The 25501-nt window shown below is 39.9% G+C and overlaps 2 long non-coding RNA genes across 2 annotated transcripts; one reads left to right on the top strand and one right to left on the bottom strand.

Moving 5' to 3' along the window:
- The first annotated feature begins 2376 nt into the window (after positions 1-2376).
- Positions 2377-2782, top strand: LOC120546876. Its single transcript, XR_005636976.1, has 2 exons — positions 2377-2444; positions 2734-2782. It is a non-coding gene; the product is annotated as an uncharacterized LOC120546876 (long non-coding RNA).
- Positions 2783-13136: 10354 nt separating this feature from the next.
- On the bottom strand, positions 13137-25234 carry LOC120546874. The gene is made up of 3 exons (XR_005636974.1): positions 25126-25234; positions 14144-14613; positions 13137-13235 (listed from the first exon to the last, which is right to left on the bottom strand). It is a non-coding gene; the product is annotated as an uncharacterized LOC120546874 (long non-coding RNA).
- Between the last annotated feature and the right edge of the window lie 267 nt (positions 25235-25501).

Genomic DNA, 25501 nt, shown 5'->3' with positions numbered 1-25501 from the left:
ATATATAATTTGTTGCATCTAAATATGAATGAGGATATATCAAATTGTTATTGTTGTTCTTATTATTATTTAGGGGGCTTAGGAACATTTTGGGGTAGCTTCAGCCCCCCTAAAATAGGCCTAACGACGTCCCTGGTGTTCATAATGTGACGATTATGTCTTTATCCTTGTTTTCCAAGAGTTCACTAAACTCACCATGTTAAAAACAAACAGATTTGTCTTGAATTAAAATTTAGCTAACAAAGTAAATTCAATAATTATGATACATTTAATTTTTGTGCCTTCCATATATATATATATATATATATATATATATATATATATATAAGTCTTCTTACCTGTAAAGTGAAGCAGCGGTATCAGAAATAAAGACATTTTGATCCATTTGAACTCTTCCATCGTGCTTCTCTGTGTCTCTGCCTCTTTTCTCTCTCGTTCTGATGCTCACAACTGTTTCTAAAATAGTGCTTTAGTCGAGAGATGCTGCACCTACTTCCTGTAATGAGGATAATGTCACTTCCTCATAACGACTTTTCAGGTTAGGGTGTGTTTGATTATGTTGCATTATTATGCCAAACAGCCAACATTTTTTTTAAATTTTCACTTTTCCATATTTGAAACTATAAAAAATAGTTTTCTCTCATGGTTAAATGTTTCTGCGTTCATTGATCCAATGTAATGCTGCAACAAACAATCTCATGTTGAGTCTGGTGTTCACAGTGTGTCCAGTCCCAGGGTGCATTAGTGACACTGACGTATTGTTCACACCTGAAAAGAAGAAAAAGACGACTGAGGAAGTTGAGCTTGTTATGGTTGGTTAAGAGAAAGCAATAAAACTTTCAGATCTTGTCAGTCCGAATACTGCGCTCTTTATGTTCAAAGTCTATAGGAAAATTTTGCCTGAAAACATATTATGTTTGTTTGAAAAACAGGAACAGAAATATAACCTGTTTAAAAAACAAATGGTTAAAACAAATTTTAAAATGAATACGATTTCGGTAAAAGGGGTCGACTTATGGAATGGTCTCACCGATGATCTTAAGAGGAGCAATTCCATTTATTATTTTAAAAAACAATGTATGGTGGCCTAAGAAAAATTGTTTGTGATTAAGTGCATATGTCTGTAGGTATGTATGTATGTATCATACCTGTCAATTATCCCGTTTTGGCCGGGAAAGTCACGTATTTTAACCTGCGTTATTAAAAAATAATAATAGCCCGTGCCCGAGCGGAGTAAAAAAAAAAAAACATTCCCAATCTGAGCTCTGTCACTAGCCTCACAATAACTGCCACCTGCAGTAGCCTACTACAGGTACTGTAGGTGGCAGTTGTCGCAAGGTTAGTGTGTGAGGTCAGATGATGATTGACAACGCAGGGAAAAAAGAAGAAAAAACACAGAGACGGATGATGGACGCTACGACAGAGACGGTACGCTGCCAAAACTTATGAAGGCTTTACTGTGCATTCCCCATAGCAATGCAAGTTGAGAAAGATTGTTACAGAGAATAGGAGGACGTTAGACAACAGAACTGTTTGCGCTCTACTCTAATGCAAAATTAACCACTCTGGCCCAGCCCACAAATACACTCCTTCCAAAACAGTCTTAAAGAATGCAAAGTCTGCAACAAATTTGTACAATAACTCACTAAAGAAAAGTTATGTGAAATTAAAAGAAAAACTGTAAAAGAAAAGCAATATGAAATGAAAAGAATGTGTGGAATGAAAATAAAATGTAGGCTAAATGTAAAGACAAGCAATGTTATAAATTGTAAATGTTTTCAGCATTCTGCATCAAGTGGTGATTTTAGCTTTCTTGTACACCTGTCTTAAAATGTAAGGGATACTGGAGCTTGGTTGGGGTGGTGGGACTGCTCGCGGTGTGCGCCGGAAAATTTCCCTTATTTTCAAATCCAAAACTTGACAGGTATGGTATGTATATGTGTACGTATGAGTATATATATAGTATGTATACATGTATGTGTGTATGAATACACATGTTTACGCATGTATATGTTTAAATTCTGATGGGTAGATGTTGTTTTGTAAAACAGGGTAGGCGTAATAAGCCATGGCTTCAGCCTACACCTTTTCGGTTACCACCCTTGTTTCTAATGAATTTGCTGTACATATATTACGTTCTATGTTCAGTAACCGAATAAACTTTCATTCATTCATTCATTCATAAATGTTTGCAGTAATGCAACTTCTTTTCTTCAGATGGTGTTTGTAATGGAATTGGTGTAGTTGTTTTTGTATGTTCTTTTCCGCCCCCTACTGGTGATTGTAAGTAGCTGCACTAAAGAGGAAGTGAGGTAACAGTTAGAGAATAGGAGTAGGAAGTGATGTTGAGAAAGTTCCTTTTTCCCATGGCTTCATAGAGGGAGCATCACAGTGTACAAATCCACTTAATCCTGTGCCTTAAAGTCCACAAACCGGCTTCATCTGTAAGTTATCCACTATTTACAGTTATATTAACATGTTTATGTTAATATTTATTTGGTTTGAGTACAGTATGTTTGAGGATGTTTAGTTTGTTGTCAACTACATATGGAAGTATTCAATCTTTGGTTATTAAAGCATTGGTGCTTGTGTAAATGATATTTACAGATTGCAATACATAGTTTAAGCACCTGTTTCTGTTGTTTATATCAATAATTCTCTATTAATGTAATGAGATATTTGGTACTTGCAAAGATACTTACTGTGTTTGTATTTTTGTGTTCTTTTTCGCAGTTTTACAAAATAAGTGATATTTTCCTTAATTAAATCCTGCCAAACACAACAACCTGCCTGTTCCTTGGAGGATATAATGCTGGAGAATATAATGTTAAGCTAGCTGTATAGCTGAAGAATACGTTGCCTGCAACAACCTTTAGTGAGGACAGCATAGTGTTTATTAGAAACCAGACAGGATTCATGGTGATGTTTGCAGTTTGTTTCTGAGAACTGAAGGAGAAGTGTTTGGGTGAGGATGTGGGTAACACCAGCAGCAGAGCTCTGCAGGTTTTACCCTCTAATGAGGACCAGATAAACATCAGAAACACACAGACAGTCCACACTTTATTAGGACAAAGAGACACTTATTGAATTGTGTTGAAAACTACTTTAACCGCGAATTCAGGTAGAATAGAACCACAAAACCAACAACAGTTTGTTTCCATCCAGAGGAGTAGAGGGGAAACGACTCTGTGCTGTGTTTTCAAGGTGTAGTGCAGGGACATATGATCCACCGTGAGCACGGTGTATTTTATTTTGAAAATTAACCGGATATTTATTTTGTTTCTGTGCTCGACTTCCTGTCCCGCACTATCTGCCGTGTGCTGAATTGCTGCGGAGCTCTCCGTCGTCCATCAAAAATAGAAGCTCTGCGTATCTGCTGCGGAGGGCTGCGGACTGACGGAACTGGGACGGAGTCGGGACGCAGACGTTCCGCATCCAGTGGAAATTGCCGGTGAGGCGACTGGGACAGGAGAAAAAGTCAGAGGACATCTGGTGGACAGGAAGAGAATGGCAGTGAACTGGTTTGAGGAAGTGTGAATGTGTCTGGAGGGACAGAGAGGCAGAATGGGACACACTGCAGAGACGACTAGTTGGACGTTTAAGATGTGTGAAATGGTTTTACATCGATATTAGATCACAGTAGAAGGTCGTGTGCATCCAAAACTTCTTTATTATTATATTTCTGTTGATTGTGAGGTCAATTTGGGTGCATTTCTATGTGTTTTTTAGACACATTTGAAACCAGCGTATTTGTTTCCTTCTTGTCCTTTGGGTCGACATGCTCACACGACTCAGAGTCCACCCATTTATTTCTTTTGTTACATTTATTTTCCTTGTTATTCAGACTTTATAGTGTTACCTTTTTCTTCTTTCCCACAAACAAATAATGAACTGTCCTTACCAGATGGCGTACAAGGGTTGATAGAAAAGTAAAAGATATTTTTAAAAATGACTTAAAATCACAGTCACTTAGCGGTACTCAGCAGTGTTCCAAAACCCGGGTCGGGCACTCTTAGTGCGCTAATTCGCCAATTTATCTTTTGAATAATAATTTTATTGAAATATATTGACAATGTGTTATGTATGTGTGTGTGTGTTTGTGTGTGGTGTGTGTTGTGTGGTTGTTGGGTGTGGTGTGTGTGTGTTGTGTTGTGTTGTGTGACCATGGATGTATTAGCCGTTACACACTGGAGCGTAGCGACCGTGTCTTCGTGGCGTGTCCGTTTATATTCGGCTCCCGTTAACAGGTTAGAGCTTACACACTGCGGCGTGGAGGCGTCTCGAGAGGCAACGCCTGAAGCGTGCCTGCTAGAAATAGAACCGACGCCCTATTTTTCCGCAGCGGACGCGTGTTAGAGCGTTCCAGGCAAAATAGAATAGGAAAATATGTTTATATGTCATTTAGACACAAATACATATTAATAAATGACATATTGATGTTTGAAAGTCTAGGTTTTGACATCAATGTAGATATAAATGTAATACAAAATTTCAGAGAAAAGAATTTTCAAATATTGCACCTGTCATACAGAACGAAATATTCTGTAACATTTTTGCAGTCAATACTGCCGACGTTGTCTTGCTTTAATCAAATCAGTAGGCTATATATAAATGGTAGGATAGGTTACGATAACAACGTAATTTTTGTTCTGAGTGACGGTCCAACATCAGATAGGCTATATAGGCTCTTTACAGCTACACAAAGTTGTTCAGACAGCCCACTTACCCATTTATCAGTTTGAATCTGTCGGCACTATGTCCCGAGATCAGCCCTCCCTGTGCCTAGCAGCAGGAGGGGCCCCGCGACGAACCGCCTTCTGGTATGTAGGACACAGAAAAATCCCGCAGCTTTTAACATGTAAATAAAATGCATTATTAGCACCGCCCGTCACACCCAAGCCCCCGGAAGGAAGAGTGCCATGTCTAAAACCACCATAGGGCTTAGCGGATAGGGTGGTACTGCACCCCATGGCCCAGAAAGACTTTTCACATAGACATTGCCTGGCGAAAGAAACGTCTATATTTCAGCTGATAATTGTTTTCAGGTTATATTAACTTACCAGCCCTAACACTGTATCCAGTTCTCTTAATACATCCATGGTCACACCCCCCCCCATGCAGATACAGATCAGATGATGACATCATCACGCTCGCGCATCTATGGCTACTCTGTCAATCACAACGCTAGAAAGCAATAAGCGTAACAGCGCCCCCCTACCGTTAGACTTGCGCATAGGTTACTGGGGATGTATACTACTCACCGCCCCACATTTAGCTCAGGGAAAAAAGAAATAAGGTAAAGACAACAAGTACATTTCATTACATTCATTATAGTGAGGAAGACAGACAGTGGTATTTATGTGATCTCAAGGACATTGAAAATTAAGTTCATTTCGCTATTGTCCCTATTATCATGATTTAAGATTTTTGATTCATGAAATCAAAAATGATGCAAGAAATTTTGATTCTAATTATTTAACAAAGTTGAAATAAAAGAGATGAGGCGCAATATAGATCTGTTAGTTTGGTTGTTTGAACATAAAACATTTTATTTGCAGACTTTTTAGAACAATCATGGGCTAAAATAAATTCGGCTTTGTATCAATGATTCTCTGTCTGGAAGTGACATTCCTTGTTTCTTTTTTTGTGGCTGTATTTTGTTTTATGAATGAAATGTTAAGTTCTCGTTCGTACATTTAGGGGTTACACTATTGTGTTGATAGAGTAGAAAAGTAAAATATATTTTAAAATATGACTTAAACTCAGTCATTTAGTGGTACTCATCGGTCAACAAAACGCGTGGCTACAAATCAAAGAACAAAGACTGAATGACAGCTCAGCTCTTATAAACCAGCTGATACAATTACTGCTTCAATCAGCTGATGGTCAGAAGGGTGTGACTATAGAGGTGAAGTCCCTCCCCTTCCTGGTGAATCACCATGGGATCTTATACAGAAAAAAAAAAAAGTACTGTAGTGAACGGGGAGAGATGAATAATTTTTGATTCTTCTAAATTGAGCCATGAATTACACATGTCAATGGGACACACTGCAGGGATGACTAGTTCGACATTTAAGATGTGTGAAATGTTTTTCCATCAATATTAGGTAACAGTATACCAATGTATATAACGTAGTTAAAAGTAGCTCAACCTCAACAATGGAATACTACTCATGTGTTGATGCATCAGTATTAAAGTGCTCATATTATGCTCATCTTCACGTTCATAATTGTATTTCGAGGTTGTACCAGAATAGGTTGGTTTAATTGTACTGCACATTGATGCAGCTCTTTTCACCCTGTGTGTTGAGCTCTGTGTTAGCTACAGAGAGCTCAACAACTCACTTCTGTTCCATCTTCAGTCACACATGCGCAGTCCCTAGGTAAGGACTACTAGCCAGTCAGAAGCAGAGTATGATGATTATAACGTGTTACAAAGTGACCACGTTTGTCTCTGAAGTAAAGGCTGGACTACAATAGAGCTGTTTGGAGCAGTGTGTGAACAGTGTTTTCTGTTGGAGATGGTAAGTCCCTTTGGGGTGGACTTTGGGCTTTTTCACTTTGTAAACCTATAACATGCACAAAGAAGATATATAACACAATAAATGGAATGGAAAAAGGCAAAAAGCATAATGAGCACTTATGGATTCACTTTCCATTATGACTGTTAGTACATGAAGGAATCACAGGACAGAGTAGAATGAAGTGGTGAACATTTCTTTATTTGCAGATCATATTGTAATAAACTTACCAACACTAATGTAGAAAAATACAGCCCTTTTATTTAACAACGCATAATTCATAAGGTAACAGCAGTTCCGTTGTGGACAGCACCAAGATGGGTCAAACTATAGCGTACCCCTTTCCTCAAGTCAGTCCTCCTGCTAATCAGCCCCCCAAGTAGTAAAGCAAACCAACCCCCCCCACACCACATACAGGTAACCACAAGGCAATCAACATGCGAATACATACGCCAAACTTTGCAAAGGGCATTCACACACAATGAACTGAAAGCACAAAACTGCACACTTGTTTTCACCACAGATCAACACACTATCACTTACACTATCGGCCCCCCCTTTAATTAACCTGGTCTAGACAGGCTTGTATCCACCCGTACCAATCAGCTAACTCTCACCCAGCTTACCACAAGTCAATTACTGTTGCTGCAGCTTTAAAACCCACTCATATTGCACATATATAAACAGTAAATAGGCCTACAGACAAAAGTAGACAGGACTACACATGAGACATTTAACGGTTTCTATTTATATGTGATCACTTAAGTCTCAGAGTTATCAGGACCCTCCCCCGGGGTCTGAGCTTGTTAAACTGGTCCGAACCGGCTGATGTGCGATTGGAGTCCGTGGGGGAGTGAGGTCAGTCCATCGCTGGAGCAACGGAGCGGCTGACAGTGTGCTAGACGTCCACAAACAGTAGTCTCGCTTTGCCAGACCCTCCTCCAAAGTGCGCTGAAGGAGGGTCTGGCTACTCCACATAGCATTCGGGGATGGGAGGAAACCGTGCTCTGGTTTAGTGGCATTCCTTTAATCCAATCAGAATCGTCATGGGTGGCGCTAAACTCCGCATGGAACCTTTGCAAAATAGTCGTGTGAGAGAAAACTGATTGACAGATAGTCTAGCTAGCTGTCTCAATTTACCCTTCAGAGATCTGAGGAGCAGTCAACCATAGTCCTCATAAATCCACCGGAGTTTAAAATTACAACAATAAAGAAAGAAAGTGGAAGGAAACGGAAATCGGCGAATAAATACACGCATCTGGCGGAATTTCCTGCAGCACCGGAGCAATCCCAGAAGTGGAACGTCAAGGATATAGACTATCAAACAGAGCTGGAGAACGGGCAGCACTCCTAGTTCACCCGGTCCCTCATTGTCATCGGCCCCCAGCGCAGGAACTCTATTCCTAGTCGTTCTGTCTCCAGCAGCCCTAACCAGCTGCAAATGGACCACCAACCTTTGAGTGCAATACCGGTGGCTTGGTGGCGCAAACACCCCCGGCCCGACAACCAGAAACAAGCTCCGCTCCCCCAAAACACCACGCCACTCGCTCGGCTCTCCTTTATCAGTTCAGTGTCTCAGCAATCAAGTCCAGCTGAGACTGATCAACTAGCAGAGTCTCTGACAGCAGCAACAATGTGGATCAGGTGGATCTTATTAGTCTTTGATTAGTTGTCACAGTCCTCACAGACAACCACCACCCAAGTTTACTACAATATTGTAATCACATAGAATAAAGAGAAGACTGTTACTGACTCTACTAGGCACACACACATGTACACATACACACACACACACACACACACACACACACACACACACACACACACACACACACACACACACGTTAGTTAACAAGTTAAATGAAGTTCAAATCCAGCTGCTGTTCTCAACTGGCTGCAGATGAGAAAAGGTTTTTACAATTGATGCAGGAAAATACATCAGACTAAAATAAAATAAGCCTTAATGATTCTTTTAGTTATTTCCAGTCTTGAACTAGTCCAGTAAAAGGTGACGAGTTGATCAGTGGAGTCTGATGGAGGCAGAAGTGTTGGTCAAACTCCATCAGGAGATCTGATGTTTTCATAGTTCACTGTATCATCATCTACATCATAACACACCTGGGAAAAACAACACAACACAATCAAAGACACACTTTCCAATCCCAATCCCACTTCTCTGATCTGTAGGCGTCCACCGCCCCACATTTAGCTCAGGGAAATAAGTTAAAGACAACAAGTATATTTCATTACACTCATTATAGTGAGGAAGACAGACTGTGGTATTTATGTGATCTCAAGGAAATTGAAAATTAAGTTCATTTTACATATTGTTCATATTATCATGATTTAAGATTCTAATTATTTAACAAAGTTGAAATAAAAGAGATGAGGCACGATATAGATCTGTTAGTTTGGTTACATAAAACATTTTTATTTGCAGACTTTTTAGAACAAGCATGGGCTAAAATGATTCTCTGTGTGGATGTGACATTTATTTTTTGGTTTGTGTCTGTAGTAGTTTTGTTTATGAATGAAATGTTAAGTTCTAGTTGGTCCATTTAGGGGTTACACTATCATGTTGTGGCTGCTGTAATATGTTTTCTTTATTCTTTATTCTTTGTGCAGAGTAGAGTACGTTGCACTAAGGAATATCTGTGTATTAATAGTTGTATGTCTGTGTATTTTAACAGACAGTCCTTAAAACAAGTTTCAAAGTTGAATTGTTTTGAAATTTTTGTAGCTTTTTTCAACATTTGTTCCTTTTTAAACGTTTTTAGTGCTTTATTGACGTTCTTTTCACTTTTTTAACAACAAAGGGTTTAGCGAGATTAGAGATTTCTTCCAATGTTTTTTTTTAACAATTTTTTAATTACGGGGCAAAGTCCAGGTAATAAACTACCAGAACTTTCTCTGTTATTTTACAGATTTATTTCTCAGTGTGTGTGTGGGCATTGAAGCAGAAGCTGTGGATGAAATGTATTTTGTATTGGTGTCATGTAATTCTGTGTGGGATGGACCACTTAGTGGCATCACACGTAAATAACATATCATATCATATCATTAGTGTTACGAACCCTCCCTTTTCTGCCTGCTGTTGGCTTCTTTGGCTTGATTGGCTGAGCTGGCAGTTTGGGAGAGCTCGTTACTTGATTGGTGGACACCTGGGTAGGCCTCAACCAAGACTATTTATACAAGTCATGTTTGATTGTTCTGGGTCTTCATTCTCCTTCTCCTAGGTTCCACATTTCCTGGTTTGGGTTTGGTTTGTTTCTTTGGTTGCAGTTGTCATTTGCTTATATATCTTTCACTCACACATACACCGCTTACACTACTGATAACACTGATTCCACATCTGTTTTGATTCTTTTGTTAATAGTAGTTACTTTATGTTGCAATAAACACTTTATTGGCATTTTAACCTGTTTGGTCTCCCCTCTTTTGTCACATGCATGGAGTCGGTTTGTGACATTAGGAAGATGCTTTTGTTAAAATTACTGCATTTAAGACCAAAAGTAACATAAATGTTTTACTAATATTTGCGTCCACTTCACCTGTTTATTGTTGTCTCCTGTCTTCTATCTAAATGTACAGTTTATAATGAAGAGTGTGTAAAGCATCAACTGTAAAAACATTTCATTATTTAGTTGTAAAAACTGACAGCGATTTCCTCAGTCTGTGTATTCTTTTCTGAAAAGACAAGAGAAAGAGAGGACTTCAGTTTCCACAGTGAAAATCAGCTTCATCAAAACTTGTTTCTAAGTTTGATCTGTGAATGTTCTCACCTTTAGCTCTCGTCCACATGTTGACCGCCACAACAATTATTATGAGAGCTGCTAAACCCACGGGCACAAAGAGGTACCTCCACCAGAAACCTGGAGAGAGGACATCAGAAAATAAAATGTATCAACATTTAGTAACATCAAGGTGTCTAAATGTTCCACTACATCAATGCAAAGATGCAATGTTATTTAATTCTGAAAAACAGATTTCATCATTTTAAAAGAGAAAAAGCAGATTAAACCAGATCTTATTTAAAGTAACCATGTCTTTGGTTTTAGAGAGACTCCAATTCAAAATGAATAAATCATTATTTTGAATAAAAAAAATATATTGAGACACTAGTTTTGTTTTTAGCATCGACTGCAGATACTGCTGTGTTGGTACCTGCTTTAATGCTGCTCTCAGTTGATGTCATTGATTCTGGTGTTGCTGTGGTGGTGATGGTTGTTGATGGTTTTGTTGTTGGTTTTGTTGTTTTTGTGTCCCCACCTGAACAGATGAGCACAACTCAACAACCTGTTGTGATGTAATATTAAAACTTCAAGTCCATAAATTAAACAAATATTTTAGGTCATTATTCTCATCAGCTTGAAGTGACTTTAAACAGCTCAACATGTTCTTACCTGGTTTCTCGTCATCAGTGTTCTTCTGTTCAGTCACTGGTGAAGACGGAGATATTGTGAGAGAAAGAAAACGAGTAAAAATAACAGCAGCAGTAGTTCTGAGGCCTGTACTACGAATCAAGATTTGGCGTTAACGAGCTAACTTCAGGTTCAACCCAGGGTTTTCTGTACCACAACGGTGGATCACTTGTTACTGGGTTAAATCACCATGGTAACTTATGCTGAACACCTAACCTGGTCGGGAGCAGGTTAAGTTGGAGATCAGAGATCAACCGGTGTAAAAGCACCGCCTACCGACCAATCAATACTCGATTGATAACGGCGTCACCGTTCTTTAGAAGATCAGGCGGAGCTCGGTGCAGAGAGAGAGAGAGAGAGAGAGAGAGAGAGAGAGAGAGAGAGAGAGAGAGAGAGAAGAGAGAGAGAGAGAGGTGCGCTCATAAAAGTTAAAACATTTAGAGACCGACAACCCCGTTAACATTCCCTGATGTTGTTATGAAAGATATAGATTTTCAGCCGAGGGAATTACATATAGGCTATTTGTCGGCTTCTTAAGCCGTGTGTCGCCAATGTGCACAGCAAAATTATGTTTTTATATTTTTTATTTGCTCTCACAATCACTTACCACTTCCAAGGTTGCAACTGGAATAAAAGGCTAAAGCAATGGCAGTTTATGGAAAGCACAAGTGTAATTATGGTCAGATCTTGGTCCTGACTGATGGGGAAGTGATATTAATAAGCGTTGTGATTTATGCATCTACAGCGTCGGCTATTTTTTTGCCAACTTTCCTTCCTATTTTAGGAAGCAGCCATTATATTGTGTTTTCCCTGAAAAAACGTGTCTGTGTTCTTCATATCTATGTAGAATTATGGTTTGCTCTTCTTATGTAAAATATGCGGCTCTGGTAGATGTTTGCGATTGGTAATATGGAGCAAACAGTGCCTCATTTATGTGAACGCGCACATTGCTGGATTGGGAAATCTAAGTAAAGTTAAGAGAGTAAAGAGTAAAGTTAACTTCATCACTGTAATCACAAGACAAAGTGACTTCATCTCCAGCTCTGACAGTGACGGAGAGAAAATGGTTTCCAGCTGCTGCTGTTAAGAAGATGAGAGAAAATAAATGTCTGTTGTGCTCATCATCCTTGGTTTCAAAGAGTTTACTAAACTCACCATGTTAGCTCTTAGTCCAATAAATTGTTAGCCTGACTAGCCAGACCCACATCAAGATGTTGGGTCTGGGAACTCACCATTAGCAGGGCTCAATCCGAGGGGCGGGATAAACGGTTGTCTTTCAAATTCCCTCTGCACGCAATAGGATAGCGCTACAACCAGGCAGAGCAACGCTAGTTGATAAATTAAACTTTAAACTTTGGCCATAACACATCTTAATTTTTTACGAATGATTTCAGTGCCGTTCTTTTTTCTTTTCTCTTTACGCCAAGTCTTCCAGAAGACCGCTGTTCCCAGCAGCAGCAGCAGCAGCAGCCATAAGCCCCGCCCACCGACTCTATACACGATGTGATTGGCCTGACTAGAGTTTGTTTTTTTCAGCTCGCAAGCCAATGGAGAGTGCCTAGACTGACCCTGGCTGCAAATTATATTTGCTGCCGCTAGGGTGAGTCTAGATTTCTAGGCTAATAAAATGTATCTAACAAAATACATTGTATACAAATAATATTGATAACATTTATTTTATATATACCTGACAAATTAAACCAGAAAAAAACAACAGAGTAGAATGAGAAAATACTTCATATTTATTAATGATAAAGAATGATGTCATCTTAAAACTTAAAATACATCAAATAATCAAACATATTTGTTACATCAGGATGAACTGATGTTAAAAAGCTCATCTTAGTAAAGTTAAAAGAGTAAAGTTACCTTCATCACTGTAATCAGAATTATTGTAATTTTCATTATATTATTCTAACAAGACAAGTTTGAAAACATTATGATGTAAATACTCACTGGTAACCGACAGATCAACCATAGAATCTGGACCTTGTTGTTGTCCTGATCTGAACTGTCTGCAGGTGTAACGACCAACATCCTCCTCTGTGACCTTCTTTATAACCAGAGAACAGTTCTCTCTAACACTCAGTCTGTCTGATTTAACTCTGGCTTCTTCTTTAATCTGCCCGTCTTCCAACAGAGTCACTGTTTGTCCTGAACGACTGAAGATCCAGGTAGTACTGTTACACTTTATCTGACCGTCTATCACATGTTCAAAGTAAAGTGAAGTAAAGCAAAGTGACTTCATTTCCAGCTCTGACAGTGAAGGAGAGGAAATGGTTTCCAGCTGCTGCTGTTAAGAAGATAAGAGAAAATAAATGTCTGTTGTGTTCATAGTGTGACAATTATTACTTTGTCCTTGTTTTCCAAGAGTTCACTAAAGTAAGAAAACTAAAGAATTAGTAATTGATTACAGGAGAAATAAGACGACAACTGAGGCAGTGGAAATTAAAGGTTCAGTAATAGAAAGAGTGAACACATACAAGTATTTGGGGATTGTTTTTAATGATAGGCTAACATGGTCAGATCATGTTGACTTACTGATGAAAAAATTCCACGTGTATACTGTATGAGGAAGTTGCAGTCCTGGTGAAGACAGATGTGGTGAGAATGTTTTTTATGTCAGTGGTATGTAGTGTTTGGAGTTACTGTGTGGTGGGTTGGGGTGGGAATGCTGGGATAACCGAGAAGGCCAGGATTGATAGAGTGACTTAAAAGGGCTGGAAAAATGGTAGGAGAGTAAAATACAGCGGATCAAGTATATGATGACCGTCTGGCAAAAATGACACAGAAAATAACGAGGGACCCGGGTCACCCTCTTCATGGTAATTTGACTGGCAGCGTTATGAAACGTAGTGGTAGGCTAAGGCCTCCCGTGACACGAACTAAGCAGTATGTTCTCTCTTTTATACCACAGACTATCAGACAGCAAAACAAGCACTTCAAACATACATTTTTAATAAATTTTGTATTGTATTGGATTATATTGTATTTATTGTATTGTATTAGGCGGGTATGAGCAATATAATTTCCATTTTTATGGATGAAATAAACTTGACTTTGACTTTGAACTCACCATGTTAACAACAAACAGATTTGTTCTGACGTAAAATTTAGTTGACAAAGTAAATTCAATAATTATGATACATTTGATTTTTACTGTGCCTTGCATATATATATATATGATATAAGTCTTCTTACCTGTAAAGTGAAGCAGCGGTATCAGAAATAAAGACATTTTGATCCATTTGAACTCTTCCATCGTGCTTCTCTGTGTCTCTGCTTCTTCTCTCTCTCGTTCTGATGCTCAGAACTGTTTCTAAAATAGTGCTTTAGTCAAGAGACGCTGTATCTACTTCCTGTAATTAGGATGATGTCACTTCCTCATAATGACTTTTAGGGTTAGGGGTAGACTGTTTGATTATATTATAGACTATAGACGCCAAACAACCAAAAAGTTTTTATTTTTTTTATTTTCACAAGATTGTTGGTTAAGATAAGTGTTTGCAGTAATGCAGCTTGTTTTCTTCAGATGGTGTTTATTAGAAACCAGACAGGATTCATGGTGATGTTTGACAGCACACATGAACACACAGCTGAAGAGTCAAACTCCTCCCCCAGCAGGATTTCACTCTTGATGTCCGTGGTGTAATATGGTGATACTGTAGCAGCTGATAGAACACACAGAAGATGAGGTTTTACTGTCTGACACCTGTTGGTTCCTCATTGTATTTTTGCAGTTTGTTTCTTAGAGCTGAAGGAGGAGTGTTTAGGTGAGAATGTGGGTAACACCAGCAGCAGAGCTCTGCAGGTTTTACCCTCTAATGAGGACCAGATAAACATCAGAAACACACAGACAGTCCACATTTATTAGTGTGTGTGTGTGTGTGTGTGTGTGTGTGTGTGTGTGTGTGTGTGTGAGGAAGGGCGGGGTGACGACCACATAGGTAGCTAAACCACGCGATATCAAGAGGCAGGGGGACCGCATGTCTATGGGCTAGCCGTTAGCTAAGCTAATGTGTGTGTGTGTGTGTGTGTGTGTGTGTGTGTGTGTTTGGTTAGCATGTAAGAAAGAAAGAAAGCACATTTAGGCGCGCAAAAAGAAACACTTGGAGTCTTGATTTTGGAGGTTCTGAAGATAACACTCCTCTTGTTCACTCAGGACTCTGTCCAACGTGGCGTTATGGCAGGGCCGGAGAAGTTTGCTATCGAGGGGAGGTTTATCTCTCTCTGCCTCTAGTAAGCTAACAGCTGACTTCTCGCTGAAAAAATAACTGCCCCCTTGTTTACAGAAGGCCAAGAGGTCTTGTTGCCTCGCAGTGCTGTGGTCCGAATGACAAACAGACCGGTTATTTTCTAGCTCAGTACAGTAACCAGCTCCTCGGCAGCGGGAGAATTAGCAGGATAGCAATTACAGTTTCACACAAGCTTCATTATTCAACACAACATATCAACAATGTCCCGTGATCTAGGACTTTCACAAAAATAGTTCGGACTCAGTCGTTCCAAAACCAGATTAATAATCAAAGTGTGCAACAGTAGTTGCAGCATTAGCAGTTACTAATATTAATAAACACACTGTTTTCTCTGCCCAGAAACCTCAAGCCTCTTACTGTGTGCGTTCGTTCGTTTGTCCATGGATTCTCCGCGGTAAAACAGAATGAAGTCCGGATCGCTCGTCAGCGAGTTCAGAGAGAAAAACCTGGTTTCTCCAAAGGCAGTGGAGACCAAGTTAGTCGACTTTGAAGAAAAAGAAAAGCGGTGTCCAATGTTGTCTGATTTCTGTGTAGACATTGTTTCTCTTCTGCAGATATGAAAACACTGGTGCGGTTTTTCTTAGGATCCAAGGTGTTCACCAGAACACAGAAATAGTCCACTTTTCGGGAAAATGAAGCTATTTTTAAAAGAGAAAAAACAGATTAAACCAGATTAAACCAGATCTTATTCAAAGTATCCATGTCTTTTGTTTCAGAGAAAGACTTGTACTCCAGCTTTATTCATGCTGTCACTGAGTTCTTCAAAATTAAATCAATAATTTTCTTGATCGCTGTCTATTTTCTACTAGCCTACATTGAAAGGCCAGTTTTGTTTTTTCAGAAAGTAAGTAGGCATCAAGTAATAATCCAAGGCACTCGTCTTTAGGAAAAATGTAAAATGCCTTTAATCCATCTGGTCCATTCTCTCTAGAATAACATTAAAAACATCACTTCAACGTTTGCGTCCAGTCTTCTTCAGGAAGTTACAGGCAAAAGACTGAAGTGAAACATTAACAAACACCAACTAATCAGCAGGTGCAGACATTCAGTAATCAGGGTCAACTACTCTATAGTCTCCTTCGTCAGACCATCCACACGCTGTGGAGCAGAGGAGGGTCTGGCGTCTCCCCACAGCATTCTGGGATGGGAGAAAAACGTGCTCTGGTTTATTGGAATTTCTTTAAACCAATCACAATCGTCTTGGCGTGCTAAGCCTGACAGAGCTGCTGTAAAACAGTCGTCAACAGAAAACTCAGATTGGACAGATAGTCTAGCTAGCTGTCTGGATTTACCCTGCAGAGATCTGAGGAGCGTTAACCATAGTCCTCAGAAATCCACCCGGAGGTTAGAATTCCAACAAAAAGAAAGCGGAAGGAAACGGTACCGTGAAAATACATGCGTGTGCCCATATTATTAAAAAATATCACATTTTCTGGGATTTGGGGTGTTATTTTGTGTCTCTGGTGCTTGCACACGCATACAAACTTGAAGAAAAAAAAAAACATCCATGCTGTTTTGAGTGAGATACGGGTTTCTGAATGTATCCTGCCTTCAGTCTCCAGGTGAGCTGTTCAAAATCTGCAGGGCTTTCTACGTCACTAGCCGAAATGTCATTCTCAATGGCAAAACACTGCTACAACACACACAAGTTAACCATAATCTACAAAAGAACTACTTACATGTCTCTCTCTCTCGTTTAGAAGAAGTCTACTGGCTAATCCTGCCTTGTACTGACTGACGCTGGAGAAACAGCAAGCTGATGTGATCCTTACCTAGCTACTGAGCATGTGTGACTCCCACCAAAGATGTTACAGAAGTTGAGATGTCTCACTCTGTAGCTAAAACAGAGAGCTCAACACACAGGGTGAAAAGAGGAGCTGCAGCAATATGCGGTACAACAAAAATATGGTGTTTTTTGAAAATTAAACCATGTAAACCTATTCTGGAACAACCTCAAAATACAATTGTGAACCTGAAAATGAGCATAATATGAGCAGTTTAAAATTCCAACAAAAAAGAAAGCAGAAGGAAACGGAAATGGGCGAAAATACGGTGTAATTTCCTGCGGCACCGGAGCAATCCCGGAAGTGGAACGTCAAGGATATAGACTAACCACTCTACAACAGAGTTCACTCCTTCCATCTCAATTAATGAATGCTGTCAGCAGCACGGGGCAATGTCCCCAAAAGTTAAAAGGGTCACCTCTCAAGACAAAGAAAAGCACGATAAAGAAAACATGAAGAAAAGAAACGATACGTCATAACCACAATCTAAAATTTGCCTTGTGTAATGGGTGTGACGTCATGGCCCTGTGAAGGGCGGAGGTTATTTAGGGACACCGTTAATTTGCGCTCCCTCTCTTGCTCTATCGTCCGCAGAATCAGGAAGTGCAGCGGGTTGTACATGTGTGAAGGCCAAACATTTTGCCTTGCGAGTGCAGAAGAATGCAGTAACGGAAGACAGGTTGCCGTATAGGCGTGCTGTCAAACAATTCCAGTCAGCTGTTTAGATAAGCTCAAACTTGGAGCGGAGATAATGATTTATCGGTCATCACGACATTAAAACATGCTGCTGGTCTGAATGAAACCTAAATGACTGTCTTTGAGTGCAATATTGTCTGTCATTGTTTTTTTCCCCACATTAATTTATAGTAATGGGCATTTATTTGTACAATTTGTTTTCTTTCTTAGTTGGGTTTGTTTGTTTTCTTTCATTTTTTAAAAATATTATTAAAGGGTAAAGTGCAATATATCGCTGACAGGCGCTGTGCAATTCTAGGCGGGGTTATAGGCTCAGATATAGCTTTAGAGACCCCTTATTGCCTGCTAGTGTGGATTGAGGTATTAAGTCTTCTATTATTACCTGCATGTAATTAATGTGAGTTTTAAAGTGTGCAGTAGTATTTTGTTTTATTGCTCTTTTATTGTGTGTATTGGGTCCTAAAGCATATTAATTGCTACTGTGTAGTTCCACGCTGGCGCTGTTGGCCTTTTCCTATTAGTGTTTTTAATCTATGCCGACTTTGTGAATTAACTCAATTTATATTTTGTAACTGGCCTCTCGTCCTGGTTTGTTCTGGACACTTACCCTTTTCCATCACTACACTTGGATTTTTCATTGATGCCTACTGTATTTGTTCATGCCCCCTACCAAAAAGCACCGTCTTCTTTTCAAATGTACTAGGGGCCGGCGATTGCTATAGGCGACCTAGGCGATTGCCTAGGGCGTCAAAAGTGTTGGGGTCGCCGTGTCGCCCTTAGGTGCACTTCCAATTAATAATAGAATTAGAACGACAAGCGAAATAAAACGTGTTTATTAAACATGATCATCCTAGGGCGCCCCCTCAGCCACACGTTTACTTGTCAACCTTTCATTACGCAACTTTTGCAGTCTATGGGTCAGACTCAAACACACGGAGCTCTGAAGCAGAGCTGTGCGTTGCTTAGTGTCCACTCTCGCTGTAGAAATAGAGACGAGCAGCGGCACAGACACGAGCTGCTGCAGCGCACCTTCCCTGGTCTGTGCAGCTTCAGGTTTATAATGGACGCGCTCTGCTGTGGGCATGCTGCGGGCCTAGGCCCACCCACTTTTCAACAGGCCCACCCAAAACATTTCCTCAAAAAACATTAATTAATTAATATATTATAATTTGGTGAAGAATTATTAAAAATCTGCAAATAATCTCATAATTTGTGCTAAAGTTGTCTAAATGTTTAGTTTTCAAAAAAAATTAAAAAAACTGGTCATGTCTATATTTATGTTTCTGCGCAAGTTCAGCAGACAGTGAGGTTCGGATCGGATGCCGCTTGTAGGTATGCTAGGCTAGCTCCCAGTGATCTGAGAGTGTGAAAATTCCAGTAAAGGACAATGTTGCAACAGTCGTTGTTTAGGTACCTTAAACGTGCACGAACGGTCTCAGAGTCATCGCTGCAACCAGGAGATGAAAGAGAGCTGAGATCCACAACGCCTAGCACATCTTTGTCTCGGCCACCGCAGGATGCTAGCGCGGTTAGCACGGCTGGGGCTAGCGTGGTTAGCGCGAGCAGCGCCGGTGCTAGTGCCTTTGCCTCGCGAGTGGATGATATAGCCCCTATGGATATAGCCCTGTGGATCTGTCTTCCGTGGATGAGCCCGCAACTCAACCAGTGCTAAAGTATCCGGTCACTTCTTCTGCTTTAGGGAGTTTAATTGTGTAGGACCGCCAGATGATAACAGTAAGGTATGTGAAGGCTAATCTGCCTGTATTGTATTATGTCGTTATATGAGATATATGGATTAAAATAATCAATTCATAACCCGCTACAGAGCTGCAGGCGCAGTTCTATTTCTATAACAGCTTGTTACTCTTGTCAAGTTGTTGTTCCCTCATGGTTTTCTCTTGTTATGGCCAATAATGCTTTAGGGCTTGTTACTGCGATTTATTTATTTTTGTTAAACATGTTTATAACATGAATCATCACACTAAAGTAAGGAAATAACTTGAGTCTTGTTTTACATGACAGATGACGTTGTCAATGAACAAGTTCTGTGGCCGAGTATTGATTGAAACTGTCGGGGTTGTTGATTTGTATATTGTTGAAAACTTAAAACAATTGAAAAGAATTGTGAAATATTCGGCCTCATGTTTTACGAGCAGAACTAAACTATGTTTTGGGGAAATATTAGATTCCTGACCACTTTTACAGTCTATAGGCCTTAGGTTAGGAGAGAAGCGCTCTTCTTTTGGTCAGAACCAAGGAGAGCGATCGCGGATAGGTCCGTCCTTTGCACCGAAACTTTTTACAATGCAACAACATATAAATAGCATCAAGCTATTACAATCTTTATTATGTAAGCACATATAATATATATAATATAACAGTATATTAGCCAGTCATTTGTATTAGGTTAAACAGGGATTTGATAACGTTTTTAATTTAAGGCCCACCCACAATTGGTCTGGCCCATCCAAAACTGGAATCCTGGCGCCGTGCCTGACGTAATGTACAGCAGACTATGGTGCAGGTGGATTATTTTCTGAAATATAGTGACTTTATTCTTGTAATAGTCTATTGTATTATCACTTTATTTTTCTCACAATATCACAACTCCTCCAAACCTCAGAGAACACAGATGAGATATACTGTGTTTTGAATGTGCACAAAGTTTTGAACATGAGCAGAAATCTTGCTCAAACACATCTGAAATATTACAGTCCAGGGGTTTCTTAATTCATTAAAATTAATTCATGTATCATTCAGGTGAATAATTGTCATATGCACATTTAAGGAGTTTACTTCCTCAACAAAAGAAGCAAAAGTGGGAAGAGTAAATGATGCCTAGGCCTGGTCTGAACTGTCTGCAGGTATAACGACCAACATCCTCCTCTGTGACCTTCTTTATAACCAGAGAACAGTTCTCTGTAACACTCAGTCTGTCTGATTTATCTCTGGCTTCTTCTTTAATCTGCCCGAGATTAATCAGCTCCACTGTGTTTCCTGAACCACTGAAGAGCCAGGTAGTACTGTTACACGTTCTCTGACCGTCTATCACATGTTCACAAGGCAAAGTGATATCAGCTCCAGCTCTGACAGTGACGGAGAGGGGATGGTTTCCAGCTGTTGCTGTTAAAGTGATGGTTCGGAGTAATTTCACCCTAGGGTCCTTTGCACCATGATCTCAAGCCAAACACCCCCCCAGAAGCTTTTTTCACCTGGGTCGAACATTGGGAGCGTTAGCGTAGCGTAGCGTTATCAGCTGAATAGCTTAGCGCAGAGGCTAATGGATCCGAAGTGTCTCTTAACATTACCCCACTAATAATGCCCGAAATGATACCAAACGTCTACAGTAGTACAAATAGGTTATGCACTCATAAAACGATGGATTGTAAAATTTGTAAGTACACCAGAAGTTTATGTAAATAACACTTGCCTGCTGGCTTCTGCTCTCTGCTGCTGCTGCTGTTACTACCGGGCAGTAAGAGTGCTTAGGGACATCTACAAATTACAACACTGAAAAGAGATGCAACAAAAATATTTATTAATTTAATGATTAAATAAGGTAATGTCTCCAAACTTACCTCAATTATTACTTGTCTCCTGCTAGTTATACTACAGCACTTACTTTAAAAAATAAGTTAAATTAAAAAATATTTTTGTTGCATCTCTTTTCAGTGTTGTAATTTGTAGATGTCCCTAAGCACTCGTCTTACAGCAGCAACAACAACAACAGAGAGCAGAAGCCAGCAGGCAAGTGTTATTTACATAACCTTCTGGTGTACTTACAAACTTTACAATCCATCGTATACAATGTAACAAAAACATGAACCTTGGTACGGACCTTGGTTCGGACTTTCATGTGTGAAAACGCCCTTAATGTCCTCGTTATCAGTCCGAACTTTTGCCTATTTCACTTTATTTCGTCTTCAATTTGTGTAGGATTCACATAGGGTACAGATTTGAACATTGGCAAATTATCAAATATGTTTTATCAATATTAATAAAGTTATGAATATGGTTATTCATAACTTTATCAAATCGACAAACAATCAAAACGGGGCACCACCCTGCAAGTCAGGGACCAATAATTAAACTGTGGAACAGTCTCATTTCTTTAAAAATCCTTTAAAAAGAATTAAAGGAAGGGGTGATTTCGAGCGTGACCCGTTCGACCAGCAATTATCACAACAAATACACAAATAATCACCAGCAACTGCTAATTAAGTATAATCGAATTTATTAACGTCACAATTATCAGTAGCCAATAAATAATCCTTCAATAATAAAACGTATATACCTTTTTCAGTATCACCACCCAAAACAAAGCAAAAAACAAAACAGCATGTGTTGTGGACACGTGTGTGTGTGTGTGTGTGTGTGTGTGTGTGTGTGTGTGTGTGTGTGTGTGTGAGAGAGTGAAAGAGGAGGGGCGGTGTCGAAGTGTAGTTCTAACACAAAACAACTCCCATAATTGGTTACTCCTGTGAGCTGCACAAAATTATTTAGCCTCAAGAGGGCGATAGTGGTGCTGGGTGCACGAGGAGGGGGTTGAACAGGTTGAGGGGGGGGGGGTTGCTAGGCAACCCCATGTGGTTAAGCTAGCAGCGTTAGCTCGGGAGCTACGTGGCTAGCTTGTGTTCGTGTGTGTGTTAGTAAAAGGAACAGAATAAAGGAGGAAAACATAACGGCCAGCTCAGTGGCTAACAGCTGATTTCCGCGATTGTCTCGCAGACAGTAACTAAACTCCGTGAAAGGAGTGGTTTAGCAGGTAGCACTTACGGTTTTTAACCAGCTACTTAACACAACAAAACAGTATAGTGATCAATTTATACATTCACAGAAAACAGATTAATAATCACGTATAGACCAGTACATAATTAAAATCACAGATCACATTAATGGCAACAAGTGGTAGCGAACCCTTTGCTCATTAATAAACACACTACTTATCTCTGCCCAGATGTCAGCCTTTTTACGGTGTGTTCAGTCCGTTTATTCCTGTCCATAAGTTTCCACAGAAATGAAACAGAACGGGTCCCTGGCGCTCGTCAGCGGCCACGGAGAAACTTCCCTCCAAAAAGGCAGCAAGGGGCAAGTTTAGTCGACTTTGAGAAGAAAAATGTCGTTTCCTTCTCACTGCAGATATGAAAACACTGGTGCGTTTTCAAGGATCCACCGAAATTAAATCCACTTTCCCCAGAAAATGGAAGTTCAGCACAAGCGCTTGCGTGCCTCCTGTCAGCAACGTGAGTTGCAAGTGAAGACAACAGGATTTTGGGTGATCAGGCTTATTTATAGGTCAAGACTCCATGCTGTGTTTATGGTCCCGCTGACCCAATAGGAAGACTCGAAACTCTTGAACGTGTCGAGACTACAATCTTGTAGTTCTTTGACTTCCTGCCAGTTGTGAGGCTTGTCCCTTCTGGCTGGCACTTTAGCATAGAGGTGTGAATTAACCAGGCTTTGGGGTTTACATACAGGCCACGATTCCTTTGTCTCTCTGGTCAGCTCAATCTGAGGCCTTTTTGGTTAAATTAGGTTTAACCAGCTTCTTGGTCCCCAACAATTTGTATCTCAGGGTGGGGGATACCACTAGTTTATGCTGTGTTGGCTGTGCTGTAAACATATAAATACTGTGGTGACCCCGTGCGTAATGCTGCGTGATGGCACTGCTGGCCCTGCAGGAGGACTAACCCCCAATGGAAGAATCAGGAGAAAAAGAGACTTCAGGGACCATGACGATGACTAATATGCCGATTTAGATTCCCTAAAGCTGAGCTCTTGGATCTATGTACTGAATTGGGTCCAGTAGAGAGGGCAAGGCGCCGGAACCGTGCCATCCCGGTCCAAATACAGGTCCTCGCCACTCTGGGGGAAACCGGCTGTTTCCAGAGGGAAATGTCAGACAGCTAAGTGTTTTTTTAAATAAATATTATATAGAATCTTCAACTTTATCACTAAGGCTTGTTTGGATGTAATATATAGTTCTGTTAAATTTTATTATATATGTCTGGTATTTTTTTTTTTTTTATTTAACCTTTATTTAACCAGGAAGAAACTCGTTGAGATTAAAAATCTCTTTTTCAAGAGTGTCCTGGCCAAGGCAGGCAGCAGTACAACCACACATACATGCCAACACAAAATACACAAAAACACTAAGAACATAAAACAACTGAAACAGCAAATCCCTCAGAGTCAACCAGAATCCTAAACACATCAGGTAAAACATCTACAGCCAGATGTCATTCCCTCCAAGTTAAACAACATCGTCTTAAAAGCGACCACTGAGACCAGTTTAGTAAGTTTCAGGGATTTCTGTAACTTGTTCCATGCAGAGGGAGCAGCAAACTTAAATGCCTTTTTTCCCAGCTCAGTTCAGTTCTGGTATATCGAAGCTGTCCCCGAGTGCCATAATGCCTGCTGTTTTGGAAGATTTTATTAATAAAGGTAGTCTATAGATCCGGTTTCCCTACACTGTGCGACAACAGGCCGAAATTATAATTCAATTGGCAGCAATTCCCGAGCGTCTGAGAGGTTTTTTTTGTTTTGTTTTTCTTTCTCCGCCAGTCGTCATGATTCGGCATGATTCGGTGTAACGAAAGAACAACTGCCAGGGTCATTACCATACTGATCAGCATTCACGAGGTGCTTGACATTGACTATTTATGGTTAAAACTGGGCGTGTACAGGGCAGGATAAGAGGCTGATCCACGTACGCACGCTTGTAGGTAATCTCTGATTTATAAAGGGAACATTGCTTACAGGTGTGAGTACACACGGTTTTATAAATCTGACTTTTTTTCAGCATACGCCAATTTGGGCTTTTGGGCGCACGTACACTTATAGTAAAGATCCTACACACAGTTTTATAAATGAGACCCCAGGTCCGGATTTGTTGCGGAATGGCTGCAGCCACAACTGACAGCTGAAGTCACGAGGACCCACGAGATCTCGCAAATTCCGGTAGAATAGAACCACAAAACCAAGAACAGTTTGTATCCATCCAGAGGAGTAGAGGGGAAACAACTCTGTGCTGTGTTTTCAAGGTGTAGTGCAAGGGAATATGATCCGCCGTGAGCACGGTATTTTATTTAGAAAATTAACCAGATGTTTTATTTTGTTTGTGCTCTACTTCCTGTCCCGCACAATCTGAATTGTGCTGAATTGCTGCGGAGCTCTCCGGCGTAGTTTGTTATAAATAAAGTGTAAATTTAAATCTTGAAGTGGTCCTGGTTCATTACTGTCAGTGGAAAGTTAATTGCTGGTATAATTTTAAAGAACCTCTCACACATTTCATTGTGTGTGTGCATGTGGCATTCACTAAACTCAACATGTTAAAAACACAGATTTGTCTTGAAGTAAAATTTAGCTAACAAAGTAAATTCAATAATATTTGATTTTTACTGTGCCTTCTCTCTCTCTATCTATTTTTTTTATTATGTCTTCTTACCTGTAAAGTGAAGCAGCAGTATCAGAAATAAAGACATTTTGATCCATTTGAACTCTTCCATCGTGCTTCTCTGTGTCTCTGCTCCTTCTCTCTCTTGTTCTGATGCTCAGAACTGTTTCTAAAATAGTGCTTTAGTCAAGAGATTCATCTACTTCCTGAAATAAGGATGATGTCACTTCCTCGTTACTTTTAGGGTTAGAGGTAGGCTTTTTGAATCTGTTAGACGCCAAAAAGTTTTCAATTTTGCAATTTTTAAACGTAGTCTTCTCAGTTAAATGTTTCTGCATTCATTGATCCAATCTAACGCTGCAACAAACCAACTGTATTAATCTCATGTTGAGTCTGGTGTTCACACTGTGTCCTGTCCCAGGGTGTA

This window comes from Perca fluviatilis, chromosome 18 (genome assembly GCF_010015445.1).
Source record: "Perca fluviatilis chromosome 18, GENO_Pfluv_1.0, whole genome shotgun sequence".
Lineage (NCBI taxonomy): Eukaryota > Metazoa > Chordata > Actinopteri > Perciformes > Percidae > Perca > Perca fluviatilis.
Note: the sequence above shows the minus strand (reverse complement) of the source record. Positions and strands in the feature narration are given on the sequence as shown.